The 21,384-nt window shown below is 46.8% G+C and overlaps 1 long non-coding RNA gene across 1 annotated transcript in view; it reads right to left on the reverse strand.

Annotated features, from left to right (window-relative positions):
• Window positions 1-351: 351 nt before the first annotated feature.
• The window catches only part of LOC137284281 (uncharacterized), a 377,133-nt gene continuing 356,100 nt past the window's right edge, over window positions 352-21,384 (reverse strand). Inside the window, exon 3 of the long non-coding RNA XR_010956889.1 lies at window positions 352-368. This is a non-coding gene — a long non-coding RNA (uncharacterized lncRNA). The remainder of the gene's footprint in view (window positions 369-21,384) is intronic.

A 21,384-nucleotide genomic window follows, 5' to 3' on the forward strand; every position in this document is an offset into this window, starting at 1 on the left:
ACCGTTACACATTTACACACACACTTGCACACAGTTACACACCTTTCTACACACACACACCTGCGCATGCAAATAACAACACACACCTACACACCTAAATACACCCATATACACTCCTTACTCCACACGTACACACACACACCTACACACACATTGTTACACACTTACACACAGTTACACACCTCCCTACACACACACACACCTGCGCATGCACCGAACAACACACACCTACACACCTAAATACACCCACTTACACACCTAACTCCACACGTACACACACACACACACCTACACACACACCGTTACACACTTACACACACACTTACACACAGTTACACACCTCCCTACACACACACCTGCGCATGCACCTAACAACACACACCTACACACCTAAATACACCCAATTACACACCTAACTCCACACGTATACACACACACACCTACACACACACCGTTACACACTTACACACACACTTGCACACACTTACACACCTCCCTACACACACACCTGCGCATGCACCTAACAACACACACCTACACACCTAAATACACCCATTTACACACCTAACTCCACCCGTACACACACACACACCTACACACAGTTACACACCTCCCTACACACACAAACCTGCGCATGCACCTAACAACACACACCTACACACCTAAATACACCAATTTACACACCTAACTCCACACGTACACACACACACCTACACACACACCGTTACACACTCACACACACACTTACACACAGTTACACACCTCCCTACACACACACCTGCAGATACACCTAACAACACACACCTACACACCTAAATACACCCATTTACACACCTAACTCCACACGTACACAAACACACACCTACACACACACCGTTACACATTTACACACACACTTACACACAGTTACACACCTTTCTACACACACACACCTGCGTATGCACCTAACAACACACACCTACACACCTAAATACACCCATATACACTCCTTACTCCACACGTACACACACACACCTACACACACACTGTTACACACTTACACACACAGTTACACACCTCCCTACACACACACACACCTGCGCATGCACCTAACAACACACACCTACACACCTAAATACACCCATTTACACACCTAACTCCACACGTACACACACACACACCTACACACAGTTACACACCTCCCTACACACACAAACCTGCGCATGCACCTAACAACACACAACTACACACCTAAATACACCCATTTACACACCTAACTCCACACGTACACACACACACCTACACACACACCGATACACACTCACACACACACTTACACACAGTTACACACCTCCCTACACACACACACACCTGCAGATACACTTAACAACACACACCTACACACCTAAATACACCCATTTACACACCTAACTCCACACGTACACAAACACACACCTACACACACACCGATACACATTTACACACACACTTACACACAGTTACACACCTCCCTACACACACACACCTGCCCATGCACCTAACAACACACACCTACACACCTAAATACACCCATATACACTCCTTACTCCACACGTACACACACACACCTACACACACACTGTTACACACTTACACACACAGTTGCACACCTCCCTACACACACACACACCTGCGCATGCACCTAACAACACACACCTACACACCTAAATACACCCATATACACACCTAACTCCACACGTACACACACACACACCTACACACACACCGTTAAACGCTTACACACACACTTACACACAGTTACACACCTCCCTACACACACACTTGCACATACACCTAACAACACACACCTACACACCTAAATACTCCCATTTACACACCTAACTCCACACGTAAACACACACACCGTTACACACTTACACACACACTTACACACAGATACACACCTCCCTACACACACACACCTCCGCATGCACCTAACAACACACACCAACACACCTAAATACACCCATTTACACACCTAACTCCACACGTACACACACACACACCTAGAAACACACCGTTTCACATTTACACACACACTTGCACACAGTTACACACCTGCGTCCACACCTACACCTGCACATGTACCTAACAACACACACCTACACACCTAAATACACCAATTTACACACCTATCTCCACACGTACACACACACCTACACACACACCGTTACACACTCACACACACACTTGCACACAGTTACACACCTCCCTACACACACACACTTGCACATACACCTAACAACACACACCTACACACCTAAATACACCCATTTACACACCTAACTCCACACGTACACACACACACCGTTACACAAGTACAAACACACTTACACACAGATACACACCTCCCTACACACACACACCTGCGCATCCACCTAACAACACATACCTACACACCTAAAATACACCCATATACACACCTAACTCCACACGTACACACACACACACCTACACACACACCGTTGCACACTTACACACACACTTACACACAGATACACACCTCCCTACACACACACACCTGCGCATGCACCAAACAACACACACCTACACACCTAAATACACCCATATACACACCTAACTCCACACGTTACACACTTACACACACACTTACACACAGATACACACCTCCCTACACACACACACACCTGCGCATGCACCTAACAACACACAACTACACACCTAAATACACCCATTTACACACCTAACTCCTTCCGTAAACACACACACACCTACACACACACCGTTACACTCTTACACACACACTTACACACAGTTACACACACACTTACACACAGTTACACACCTCCCTGCACACACACACCTGCGCATACACCTAACAACACACACCTACACACCTAAACACACCCATTTACACACCTAACTCCACACGCACACACACACACACCTACACACACACCGATACACACTTACGCACACACTTACACACAGATACACACACACTTACACACAGTTACACACCTCCCTCCACACACACACCTGCGCATGTACCTAACAACACACACCTACACACCTAAATACACCAATTTACACACCTAACTCCACACGTACACACACACACACCTACACACACACCGTTACACCCTTACACACACACATACACACAGATACACACCTGCCTACACACACACACCTGCGCAGGCACCAAACAACACACACCTACACACCTAAATACACCCATTTACACACCTAACTCCACACGTACACACACACACACCTACACACACACCGTTACACACTTACACACACACCTACACACAGTTACACACCTCCCTACACTCACACACCTGCGCATGCACCTAACAACACACACCTACACACCTAAATACACCCATTTACACACCTAACTCCACACGTACACAAACACACACCTACAAACACACAGTTAGAGAGTTACACACACACTTACACACAGTTACACACCTCCCTACACACACACACCTGCGCATGCACCTAACAACACACACCTACACACCTAAATACACCCATTTACACACCTAACTCCACACGTACACAAACACACACCTACAAACACACAGTTAGAGAGTTACACACACACTTACACACAGTTACACACCTCCCTACACACACACACCTGCGCATGCACCTAACAACACACACCTACACACCTAAATACACCCATATACACACCTAACTCCACACGTACACACACACCTACACACACACCGCTACACACTCACACACACACTTGCACACAGTTACACACCTCCCTACACACACACACTTGCACATACACCTAACAACACACACCTACACACCTAAATACACCCATTTACACACCTAACTCCACACGTACACACACACACCGTTACACACTTACACACACACTTACACACAGATACACACCTCCCTACACACACACACCTGCACATACACCTAACAACACACACCTACACACCTAAATACACCCATTTACACACCTAACTCCACACGTATACACACACACACCTACACACACACCGTTACACACTCACACACACACTTACACACAGTTACACACCTCCCTACACACACACACCTGCACATACACCTAACAACACACACCTACACACCTAAATACACCCATTTACACACCTAACTCCACACGTACACACACACACACCTACACACACACCGTTACACACTTACACACACACCTACACACAGTTACACACCTCCCTACACACACACACCTGCGCATGCACCTAACAACACACACCTACACACCTAAATACACCCATTTACACACCTAACTCCACACGTATACACACACACCTACACACACACCGTTACACACTTACACACACACTTACACACACTTACACACCTCCCTACACACACACACCTGCGCATGCACCTAACAACACACACCTACACACCTAAATACACCCATTTACACACCTAACTCCACACGTACACAAACACACACCTACAAACACACAGTTAGAGAGTTACACACACACTTACACACAGTTACACACCTCCCTACACACACACACCTGCGCATGCACCTAACAACACACACCTACACACCTAAATACACCCATATACACTCCTTACTCCACACGTACACACACACACCTACACACACACTGTTACACACATACACACACAGTTGCACACCTCCCTACACACACACACACCTGCGCATGCACCTAACAACACACACCTACACACCTAAATACACCCATTTACACACCTGACTCCACACGTACTCACACACCTACACACACACCGTTACACACTTACACACACACCTACACACACTTACACACACACTTACACACACTCACACACCTCCCTACACACACACACCTGCGCATGCACCTAACAACACACACCTACACACCTAAATACACCCATTTACACACCTAACTCCACACGTACACACACACCTACACACACACCGTTACACACTTACACACACACCTACACACACTTACACACACACTTACACACACTCACACACCTACACACCTACACACCTAAATACACCCATTTACACACCTAACTCCACACGTATACACACACACCTACACACACACCGTTACACACTTACACACACACATACACACACTTACACACACACTTACACACACTCACACACCTACACACCTACACACCTAAATACACCCATTTACACACCTAACTCCACACGTATACACACACACCTACACACACACCGTTACACACTTACACACACACATACACACACTTACACACCTCCCTACACACACACACCTGCGCATGCACCTAACAACACACACCTACACACCTAAATACACCCATTTACACACCTAACTCCACACGTACACAAACACACACCTACAAACACACAGTTAGAGAGTTACACACACACTTACACACAGTTACACACCTCCCTACACACACACACCTGCGCATGCACCTAACAACACACACCTACACACCTAAATACACCCATATACACTCCTTACTCCACACGTACACACACACACCTACACACACACTGTTACACACATACACACACAGTTGCACACCTCCCTACACACACACACACCTGCGCATGCACCTAACAACACACACCTACACACCTAAATACACCCATTTACACACCTGACTCCACACGTACTCACACACCTACACACACACCGTTACACACTTACACACACACCTACACACACTTACACACACACTTACACACACTCACACACCTCCCTACACACACACACCTGCGCATGCACCTAACAACACACACCTACACACCTAAATACACCCATTTACACACCTAACTCCACACGTACACACACACCTACACACACACCGTTACACACTTACACACACACCTACACACACTTACACACACACTTACACACACTCACACACCTCCCTACACACACACACCTGCGCATGCACCTAACAACACACACCTACACACCTAAATACACCCATTTACACACCTAACTCCACACGTACACACACACCTACACACACACCGTTACACACTTACACACACACCTACACACACTTACACACACACTTACACACACTCACACACCTCCCTACACACACACACCTGCGCATGCACCTAACAACACACACCTACACACCTAAATACACCCATTTACACACCTAACTCCACACGTACACACACACACACCTACACACACACCGCTACACACTTACACACACACTTACACACAGATACACACCTCCCTACACACACACCTGCGCATGCACCTAACAACACACACCTACACACCTAAATACATTCATTTACACACCTAACTCCACACGTACACACACACACACCTACACACACATCGTTGCACATTTACACACACACCTACACACAGTTACACACCTCCCTACACACACACACCTGCGCATGCACCTAAAAACACACACCTACACACCTAAATACACCCATCTACACACATAACTCCACACGTACACACACACACACCTACAAACACACAGTTACAGAGTTACACACACACCTACACACAGTTACACACCTCCCTACACACCTACACCTGCACATGTACCTAACAACACACACCTACACACCTAAATGCACCCATTTACACACCTAACTCCTTCCGTAAACACACACACACCTACACACACACCGTTGCACACTTACACACACACCTACACACAGTTACACACCTCCCTACACACACACACCTGCGCATGCACCTAAAAACACACACCTACACACCTAAATACACCCATCTACACACCTAACTCCACACGTACACACACACACACCTACAAACACACAGTTACAGAGTTACACACACACCTACACACAGTTACACACCTCCCTACACACCTACACCTGCACATGTACCTAACAACACACACCTACACACCTAAATACACCCATTTACACACCTAACTCCTTCCGTAAACACACACACCTACACACACACCGTTACACACTTACACACACACTTACACACACTTACACACACACTTACACACAGTTACACACCTCCCTACACACATACACCTGCGCATGCACCTAAAAACACACACCTACACACCTAAAAACACCCATTTACACACCTAACTCAACACGTACACACACACACACCTACACACACACCGTTACACATTTACGCACACACTTACACACAGTTACACACACACTTACACACAGTTACACACCTCCCTCCACACACACACCTGCGCATGCACCTAAAAACACACACCTACACACCTAAAAACACCCATTTACACACCTAACTCAACACGTACACACACACACACCTACACACACACCGTTGCACACTTACACACACACCTACACACAGTTTCACACCTCCCTACACACACACACCTGCACATGCACCTAACAACACACACCTACACACCTAAATAAACCATGTACACACCTAACTCCACACCTACACACACACCGTTACACACTCACACACACACTTGCACACAGTCACACACCTCCCTACACACACACACTTGAACATACACCTAACAACACACACCTACACACCTAAACACACCCATTTACACACCTAACTACACACGTACACACACACACACCTACACACACCGTTACACATTTACACACACACTTACACACAGTTACACACCTCCCTACACACACACACCTGCGCATGCACCTAACAACACACACCTACACACCTAAATACACCCATATACACACCTAACTCCACACGTACACACACACCGTTACACACTCACACACACACTTGCACACAGTTACACACCTCCCTACACACACACACTTGCACATACACCTAACAACACACACCTACACACCTAAATACACCCATTTACACACCTAACTCCACACGTACACACACACACCGTTACACACTTACACACACACTTACACACAGATACACACCTCCCTACACACACACACCTGCGCATGCACCTAACAACACATACCTACACACCTATATACACCCATATACACACCTAACTCCACACGTACACACACACACACCTACACACACACCGTTACACATTTACACACACACTTACACACAGTTACACACCTCCCTACACACACACACCTGCGCATGCACCTAACAACACACACCAACACACCTAAATACACCAATTTACACACCTAACTCCACACGTACACACACACACACCTACACACACACCGTTACACATTTACACACACACTTGCACATAGTTACACACCTCCCTACACACACACACCTGCACATGCACCTAACAACACACACCTACACACCTAAATAAACCATGTACATACCTAACTCCACACCTACACACACACCGTTACACACTCACACACACACTTGCACACAGTTACACACCTCCCTACACACGCACACTTGCACATACACCTAACAACACACACCTACACACCTAAATACACCCATTTACACACCTAACTCCACACGTACACACACACACCGTTACACACTTACACACACACTTACACACAGATACACACCTCCCTACACACACACACCTGCGCATGCACCTAACAACACATACCTACACACCTATATACACCCATATACACACCTAACTCCACACGTACACACACACACACCTACACACACACCGTTACACATTTACACACACACTTACACACAGTTACACACCTCCCTACACACACACACCTGCGCATGCACCAAACAACACACACCAACACACCTAAATACACCAATTTACACACCTAACTCCACACGTACACACACACACACCTACACACACACCGTTACACATTTACACACACACTTGCACATAGTTACACACCTCCCTACACACACACACCTGCACATGCACCTAACAACACACACCTACACACCTAAATAAACCATGTACACACCTAACTCCACACCTACACACACACCGTTACACACTCACACACACACTTGCACACAGTTACACACCTCCCTACACACGCACACTTGCACATACACCTAACAACACACACCTACACACCTAAATACACCAATTTACACACCTAACTCCACACGTACACACACACACACCTACACACACACCGTTAAACGCTTACACACACACTTACACACAGTTACACACCTCCCTACACACACACACCTGCGCATGCACCTAACAACACACACCTACACACCTAAATACACCCATATACACACCTAACTCCACACGTACACACACACACACCTACACACACACCGTTACACACTCTCACACACACTTGCACACAGTTACACACCTCAATACACACACACACTTGCACATACACCTAACAACACACACCTACACACCTAAATACACCCATTTACACACCTAACTCCTTCCGTAAACACACACACACCTACACACACACCGATAGACACTTACACACACACTTACACACACACTTACACACAGTTACACACCTCCCTACACACACACACTTGCACATACACCTAACAACACACCTACACACCTAAATAAACCATGTACACACCTAACTCCACACCTACACACACACCGTTACACACTTACACACACACTTGCACACAGTTACACACCTCAATACACACACACACTTGCACATACACCTAACAACACACACCTACACACCTAAATACACCCATTTACACACCTAACTCCTTCCGTAAACACACACACACCTACACACACACCGATAGACACTTACACACACACTTACACACACACTTACACACAGTTACACACCTCCCTACACACACACACCTGCGCATGCACCTAACAACACACACCTACACACCTAAATACACCCACATACACACCTAACTCCACACGTACACACACACACACCTACACACACACCGTTACACACTCACACACACACTTGCACACAGTTACACACCTCCCTACACACACACACCTGCGCATGCACCAAACAACACACACCTACACACCTAAACACACCCATTTACACACCTAACTACACACGTACACACACACCGTTACACACTCACACACACACTTGCACACAGTTACACACCTCCCTACACACACACACTTGAACATACACCTAACAACACACACCTACACACCTAAACACACCCATTTACACACCTAACTCCTTCCGTAAACACACACACACCTACACACACACCGTTACACACTTACACACACACTTACACACACTTACACACACACTTACACACAGTTACACACCTCCCTACACACACACACTTGCACATACACCTAACAACACACATCTACACACCTAAATACACCCATTTACACACCTAACTCCACACGTATACACACACACACACCTACACACACACCGTTACACACTTACACACACACTTACACACACTTACACACACACTTACACACAGTTACACACCTCCCTACACACACACACCTGCGCATGCACCTAACAACACACACCTACACACCTAAATACACCCATTTACACACCTAACTCCACACGTACACACACACACCTACACACAGTTACACACCTCCCTACACACACAAACCTGCGCATGCACCTAACAACACACACCTACACACCTAAATACACCCATTTACACACCTAACTCCACACGTACACACACACACCTACACACACACCGTTACACACTTACACACACACTTACACACACTTACACACCTCCCTACACACACACACCTGCAGATACACCTAACAACACACACCTACACACCTAAATACACCCATTTACACACCTAACTCCACACGTACACACACACACACCTACACACACACCGTTACACATTAACACACACACATACACACAGTTCCACACCTCCCTACACACACACACCTGCGCATGCACCTAACAACACACACCTACACACCTAAATACACCCATATACACACCAAACTCCACACGTGCACACACACACCTACACACACACTGTTACACACTTACACACACAGTTACACACCTCCCTACACACACACACACACCTGCGCATGCACCCAACAACACACACCTACACACCTAAACACACCCATTTACACACCTAACTCCACACGTACACACACACACCTACACACAGTTACACACCTCCCTACACACACAAACCTGCGCATGCACCTAACAACACACACCTACACACCTAAATACACCCATTTACACACCTAACTCCACACGTACACACACACACCTACACAGACACCGTTACACACTTACACACACACTTACACACACTTACACACCTCCCTACACACACACACCTGCAGATACACCTAACAACACACACCTACACACCTAAATACACCCATTTACACACCTAACTCCACACGTACACACACACACACCTACACACACACCGTTACACATTAACACACACACATACACACAGTTCCACACCTCCCTACACACACACACCTGCGCATGCACCTAACAACACACACCTACACACCTAAATACACCCATATACACACCTAACTCCACACGTGCACACACACACCTACACACACACTGTTACACACTTACACACACAGTTACACACCTCCCTACACACACACACACACCTGCGCATGCACCCAACAACACACACCTACACACCTAAATACACCCATTTACACACCTAACTCCACACGTACACACACACCTACACACACACACAGCTACACACTTACACACACACCTACACACACTTACACACACACTTACACACACTCACACAGCTCCCTACACACACACACCTGCAGATACACCTAACAACACACACCTACACACCTAAATACACCCATTTACACACCTAACTCCACACGTACACACACACACACCTACACACACACCGATACACACTTACAAACACACTTACACACAGTTACACACCTCCCTACACACACACACCTGCAGATACACCTAACAACACACACCTACACACCTAAACACACCCATTTACACACCAAACTCCACACGCACACACACACACACCTACACACACACCGTTACACACTTACACACACACTTACACACAGTTACACACCTCCCTACACACACACACCTGCAGATACACCTAACAACACACATCTACACACCTAAATACACCCATTTACACACCTAACTCCACACGTACACACACACACACCTATACACACACCGGCACACACTTACACACAGTTACACACCTCCCTACACACACACACCTGCGCATGCACCCAACAACACACACCTACACACCTAAATACACCCATTTACACACCTAACTCCACACGTACACACACACACACCTACACACAGTTACACACCTCCCTACACGCACAAACCTGCGCATGCACCTAACAACACACACCTACACACCTAAATACACCCATTTACACACCTAACTCCACACGTACACACACACACGTACACACACACCGTTACACACTTACACACACACTTACACACACTTACACACCTCCCTACACACACACACCTGCAGATACACCTAACAACACACACCTACACACCTAAATACACCCATTTACACACCTAACTCCACACGTACACACACACACACCTACACACACACCGTTACACATTAACACACACACATACACACAGTTCCACACCTCCCTACACACACACACCTGCGCATGCACCTAACAACACACACCTACACACCTAAATACACCCATATACACACCTAACTCCACACGTGCACACACACACCTACACACACACTGTTACACACTTACACACACAGTTACACACCTCCCTACACACACACACACACCTGCGCATGCACCCAACAACACACACCTACACACCTAAATACACCCATTTACACACCTAACTCCACACGTACACACACACACCTACACACAGTTACACACCTCCCTACACACACAAACCTGCGCATGCACCTAACAACACACACCTACACACCTAAATACACCCATTTACACACCTAACTCCACACGTACACACACACACCTACACACACACCGTTACACACTTACACACACACTTACACACACTTACACACCTCCCTACACACACACACCTGCAGATACACCTAACAACACACACCTACACACCTAAATACACCCATTTACACACCTAACTCCACACGTACACACACACACACCTACACACACACCGTTACACATTAACACACACACATACACACAGTTCCACACCTCCCTACACACACACACCTGCGCATGCACCTAACAACACACACCTACACACCTAAATACACCCATATACACACCTAACTCCACACGTGCACACACACACCTACACACACACTGTTACACACTTACACACACAGTTACACACCTCCCTACACACACACACACACCTGCGCATGCACCCAACAACACACACCTACACACCTAAATACACCCATTTACACACCTAACTCCACACGTACACACACACCTACACACACACACAGCTACACACTTACACACACACCTACACACACTTACACACACACTTACACACACTCACACAGCTCCCTACACACACACACCTGCAGATACACCTAACAACACACACCTACACACCTAAATACACCCATTTACACACCTAACTCCACACGTACACACACACACACCTACACACACACCGATACACACTTACAAACACACTTACACACAGTTACACACCTCCCTACACACACACACCTGCAGATACACCTAACAACACACACCTACACACCTAAACACACCCATTTACACACCTAACTCCACACGTACACACACACACACCTATACACACACCGGCACACACTTACACACAGTTACACACCTCCCTACACACACACACCTGCGCATGCACCCAACAACACACACCTACACACCTAAATACACCCATTTACACACCTAACTCCACACGTACACACACACACACCTACACACAGTTACACACCTCCCTACACGCACAAACCTGCGCATGCACCTAACAACACACACCTACACACCTAAATACACCCATTTACACACCTAACTCCACACGTACACACACACACGTACACACACACCGTTACACACTTACACACACACTTACACACACTTACACACCTCCCTACACACACACACCTGCAGATACACCTAACAACACACACCTACACACCTAAATACACCCATTTACACACCTAACTCCACACGTACACACACACACACCTACACACACACCGTTACACATTAACACACACACATACACACAGTTCCACACCTCCCTACACACACACACCTGCGGATGCACCTAACAACACACACCTACACACCTAAATACACCCATATACACACCTAACTCCACACGTACACACACACACCTACACACACACTGTTACACACTTACACACACAGTTACACACCTCCCTACACACACACACACCTGCGCATGCACCCAACAACACACACCTACACACCTGAATACACCCATTTACACACCTAACTCCACACGTACACACACACCTACACACACACACCGCTACACACTTACACACACACCTACACACACTTACACACACACTTACACACACTCACACACCTCCCTACACACACACACCTGCGCATGCACCTAACAACACACACCTACACACCTAAATACACCCATTTACACACCTAACTCCACACGTACACACACACACACACCTACACACACACCGTTACACACTTCCACACACACCTACACACACTTACACGCCTCCCTACACACACACACCTGCGCATGCACCTAACAACACACACCTACACACCTAAATACACCAATTTACACACCTAACTCCACACGTACACACACACACACCTACACACACACCGATACACACTTACAAACACACTTACACACAGTTACACACCTCCCTACACACACACACCTGCAGATACACCTAACAACGCACACCTACACACCTAAATACACCCATTTACACACCTAACTCCACACGTACACACACACACACCTACACACACACCGTTACACACTTACACACACACTTACACACAGTTACACACCTCCCTACACACACACACCTGCAGATACACCTAACAACACACACCTACACACCTAAATACACCCATTTACACACCTAACTCCACACGTACACACACACACACCTACACACACACCGTTACACACTTACACACACACTTACACACACTTACACACCTCCCTACACACACACACCTGCGCATGCACCTAACAACACACACCTACACACCTAAATACACCCATATACACACCTAACTCCACACGTACACACACACACCTACACACACACTGTTACACATTTACACACACACTTACACACAGTTACACACCTCCCTACACACACAAACCTGCGCATGCACCTAACAACACACATCTACACACCTAAATACACCCATTTACACACCTAACTCCACACGTACACACACACACACCTACACACCTCCCTACACACACACACACCTGCGCATGCACCTAACAACACACACCTACACACCTAAACACACCCATTTACACACCTAACTCCACACGTACACACACACACACCTACACACACACCGGCACACACTTACACACACACTTACACACACTTACACACCTCCCTACACACACACACCTGCAGATACACCTAACAACACACACCTACACACCTAAATACACCCATTTACACACCTAACTCCACACGTACACACACACACACCTACACACACACCGTTACACATTTACACACACACATACACACAGTTCCACACCTCCCTACACACACACACCTGCGCATGCACCTAACAACACACACCTACACACCTAAATACACCCATATACACACCTAACTCCACACGTGCACACACACACCTACACACACACTGTTACACACTTACACACACAGTTACACACCTCCCTACACACACACACACACACCTGCGCATGCACCCAACAACACACACCTACACACCTAAATACACCCATTTACACACCTAACTCCACACGTACACACACACACCTACACACAGTTACACACCTCCCTACACACACAAACCTGCGCATGCACCTAACAACACACACCTACACACCTAAATACACCCATTTACACACCTAACTCCACACGTACACACACACACCTACACACACACCGTTACACACTTACACACACACTTACACACACTTACACACCTCCCTACACACACACACCTGCAGATACACCTAACAACACACACCTACACACCTAAATACACCCATTTACACACCTAACTCCACACGTACACACACACACACCTACACACACACCGTTACACATTAACACACACACATACACACAGTTCCACACCTCCCTACACACACACACCTGCGCATGCACCTAACAATACACACCTACACACCTAAATACACCCATATACACACCTAACTCCACACGTGCACACACACACCTACACACACACAGTTACACACACTTACACACACAGTTACACACCTCCCTACACACACACACACACCTGCGCATGCACCCAACAACACACACCTACACACCTAAATACACCCATTTACACACCTAACTCCACACGTACACACACACCTACACACAGACACCGCTACACACTTACACACACACCTACACACACTTACACACACACTTACACACACTCACACAGCTCCCTACACACACACACCTGCAGATACACCTAACAACACACACCTACACACCTAAATACACCCATTTACACACATAACTCCACACGTACACACACACACACCTACACACACACCGATACACACTTACAAACACACTTACACACAGTTACACACCTCCCTACACACACACACCTGCAGATACACCTAACAACACACACCTACACACCTAAACACACCCATTTACACACCTAACTCCACACGCACACACACACACACCTACACACACACCGTTACACACTTACACACACACTTACACACAGTTACACACCTCCCTACACACACACACCTACACATGCACCTAACAACACACACCTACACACCTAAATACATCCATTTACACACCTAACTCCACACGTACACACACACACACACCTACACACACACCGATACACACTTACACACACACTTACACACAGTTACACACCTCCCTACACACACACACCTGCAGATACACCTAACAACACACATCTACACACCTAAATACACCCATTTACACACCTAACTCCACACGTACACACACACACACCTATACACACACCGGCACACACTTACTCACAGTTACACACCTCCCTACACACACACACCTGCGCATGCACCCAACAACACACACCTACACACCTAAATACACCCATTTACACACCTAACTCCACACGTACACACACACACACCTACACACAGTTACACACCTCCCTACACGCACAAACCTGCGCATGCACCTAACAACACACACCTACACACCTAAATACACCCATTTACACACCTAACTCCACACGTACACACACACACGTACACACACACCGTTACACACTTACACACACACTTACACACACTTACACACCTCCCTACTCACACACACCTGCAGATACACCTAACAACACACACCTACACACCTAAATACACCCATTTACACACCTAACTCCACACGTACACACACACACACCTACACACACACCGTTACACATTAACACACACACATACACACAGTTCCACACCTCCCTACACACACACACCTGCGGATGCACCTAACAACACACACCTACACACCTAAATACACCCATATACACACCTAACTCCACACGTACACACACACACCTACACACACACTGTTACACACTTACACACACAGTTACACACCTCCCTACACACACACACACCTGCGCATGCACCCAACAACACACACCTACACACCTGAATACACCCATTTACACACCTAACTCCACACGTACACACACACACCTACACACACACCGTTACACACCTCCCTAGACACACACACCTGCGCATGCACCTAACAACACACACCTACACACCTAAATACACCCATTTACACACGTAACTCCACACGTACACTCACACACACCAAACAACACACAGTTACACACCTCCCTAGACACACACCTGCGCATGCACCTAACAACACACACCTACACACCTAAAGACACCTATTTACACACCTAACTCCACACGTACAAACACACACACCTACACACACACCGTTACACAGTTACACACACACTTACACACACTTACACACCTCCCTACACACACACACCTGCGCATGCACCTAACAACACACACCTACACACCTAAATACACCCATTTACACACCTAACTCCACACGTACACACACACACCTACAAACACACAGTTACAGAGTTACACACACACTTACACACAGTTACACACCTGCGTCCACACCTACACCTGCACATGTACCTAACAACACACACCTACACACCTAAATACACCTATTTACACACCTAACTCCACACGTACACACACACACACCTACACAGACACCGTTGCACACTTACACACACACTTGGACACAGTTACACACCTCCCTACACACACACACCTGCGCATGCACCTAACAACACACACCTACACACCTAAATACACCCATTTACACACCTAACTCCACACGTACACACACACACCTACACACACACCGTTACACACCTCCCTACACACACACACCTGCGCATGCACCTAACAACACACACCTACACACCTAAATACACCCATTTACACACCTAACTCCACACGTACACACACACACCTACAAACACACAGTTACAGAGTTACACACACACTTACACACAGCTACACACCTGCGTCCACACCTACACCTGCACATGTACCTAACAACACACACCTACACACCTAAATACACCTATTTACACACCTAACTCCACACGTATAGACACACACACACATACACACACACCGTTACACACTTACACACATACCTACACACACATACACGCCTCCCTACACACACACACCTGCGCATGCACCTAACAACACACACCTACACACCTAAATACACCCATTTACACACCTAACTCCACACGTACACACACACACACCTACACACACACTTACACACAGTTACACAGACACTTACACACAGTTACACACCTCCCTACACACACACACCTGCAGATACACCTAACAACACACACCTACACACCTAAATACACCCATTTACACACCCAACTCCACACGTATATACACACACACACCTACACACACACCGGTTACACACTTACACACACACTTACACACAGTTACACACCTCCCTACACACACACACCTGCGCATGCACCTAACAAGACACACCTACACACTTAAATACACCTATTTACACACCTAACTCCACACGTACACACACACACACCTACACAGACACCGTTGCACACTTACACACACACTTGGACACAGTTACACACCTCCCTACACACACACACCTGCGCATGCACCTAACAACACACACCTACACACCTAAATACACCCATTTACACACCTAACTCCACACGTACACACACACACCTACACACACACCGTTACACACCTCCCTACACACACACACCTGCGCATGCACCTAACAACACACACCTACACACCTAAATACACCCATTTACACACCTAACTCCACACGTACACACACACACCTACAAACACACAGTTACAGAGTTACACACACACTTACACACAGCTACACACCTGCGTCCACACCTACACCTGCACATGTACCTAACAACACACACCTACACACGTAAATACACCTATTTACACACCTAACTCCACACGTACACACACACACACCTACACAGACACCGGTACACACTTACACACACACTTGGACACAGTTACACACCTCCCTACACACACACACCTGCGCATGCACCTAACAACACACACCTACACACCTAAATACACCCATTTACACACCTAACTCCACACGTACACACACACACACCTACACACACACCGTCACACACCTCCCTACACACACACACCTGCGCATGCACCTAACAACACACACCTACACACCTAAATACACCCATTTACACACCTAACTCCACACGTACACACACACACCTAACAACACACCGTTACACACCTCCCTACACACACACCTGCGCATGCACCTAACAACACACACCTACACACCTAAATACACCTATTTACACACCTAACTAGACACGTACAAACACACACACCTACACACACACCGTTACACACTTACACACACACTTACACACACTTACACACCTCCCTACACACAAACACCTGCGCATGCACCTAACAACACACACCTACACACCTAAATACACCCATTTACACACGTACACACACACACACCTACACACTCACCGTTACACACCTCCGTACACACACACACCTGCGCATGCACCTAACAACACACACCTACACACCTAAATACACCCATTTACACACCTAACTCCACACGTACACACACACACACCTACACACACACCGTTACAAATTTACACACACACCGTTGCACACATCAATACACACACACAAATGCGCATGCACCTAACAACACACACCTACACACATAAATACACCCTTTTACACACCTAACTCATCACGTACACACACACACACACACACACACACATACACACACAATTACACACTTACACACAGTTACACCTCCCTACACACACACACCTGCACATACACCTAACAACACACACCTACACACCTAAATACACCCATTTACACACCTAACTCCACACGTACACACACACACACCTACACACACACCGTTTCACACTTACACACACACCTATACACAGTTACACACCTCCCTACACACACACACCTGCGCATGCACCTAACAACACACACCTACACATCCAAATACACCCATTTACACACCTAACTCCACACGTACACACACACACACCTACAAACACACAGTTAAATAGCTACACACACACTTACACACAGTTACACACCTGCGTCCAAACCTACACCTGCACATGTACCTAACAACACACACCTACACACCTAAATACACCCATTTCCACACGTACACACACACACCTGCACACACACCGTTACACACTTACACACACACTTAAACACAGTTACACACCTCCCCACACACACACAAATGCGCATGCACCTAAGAACACACACGTACACACCTAAATACACCCATTTACACACCTAACTCCACACGTACAAACACACACACCTACACACACACCGTTACACACCTCCCTACACACACACAAATGCGCATGCACCAAAGAACACACACCTACACACCTACATACACCCATTTACACACCTAACTCCACACGTACACACACACACACCCAACAACACACAGTTACACACCTCCCTACACACACAACTGCGCATGCACCCAACAACACACACCTACACACCTAAATACACCTATTTACACACCTATCTCCACACGTACAAACACACACACCTACACAGA

Source organism: Haliotis asinina, chromosome 5 (assembly GCF_037392515.1).
Source record: "Haliotis asinina isolate JCU_RB_2024 chromosome 5, JCU_Hal_asi_v2, whole genome shotgun sequence".
NCBI classification, from domain to species: domain Eukaryota; kingdom Metazoa; phylum Mollusca; class Gastropoda; order Lepetellida; family Haliotidae; genus Haliotis; species Haliotis asinina.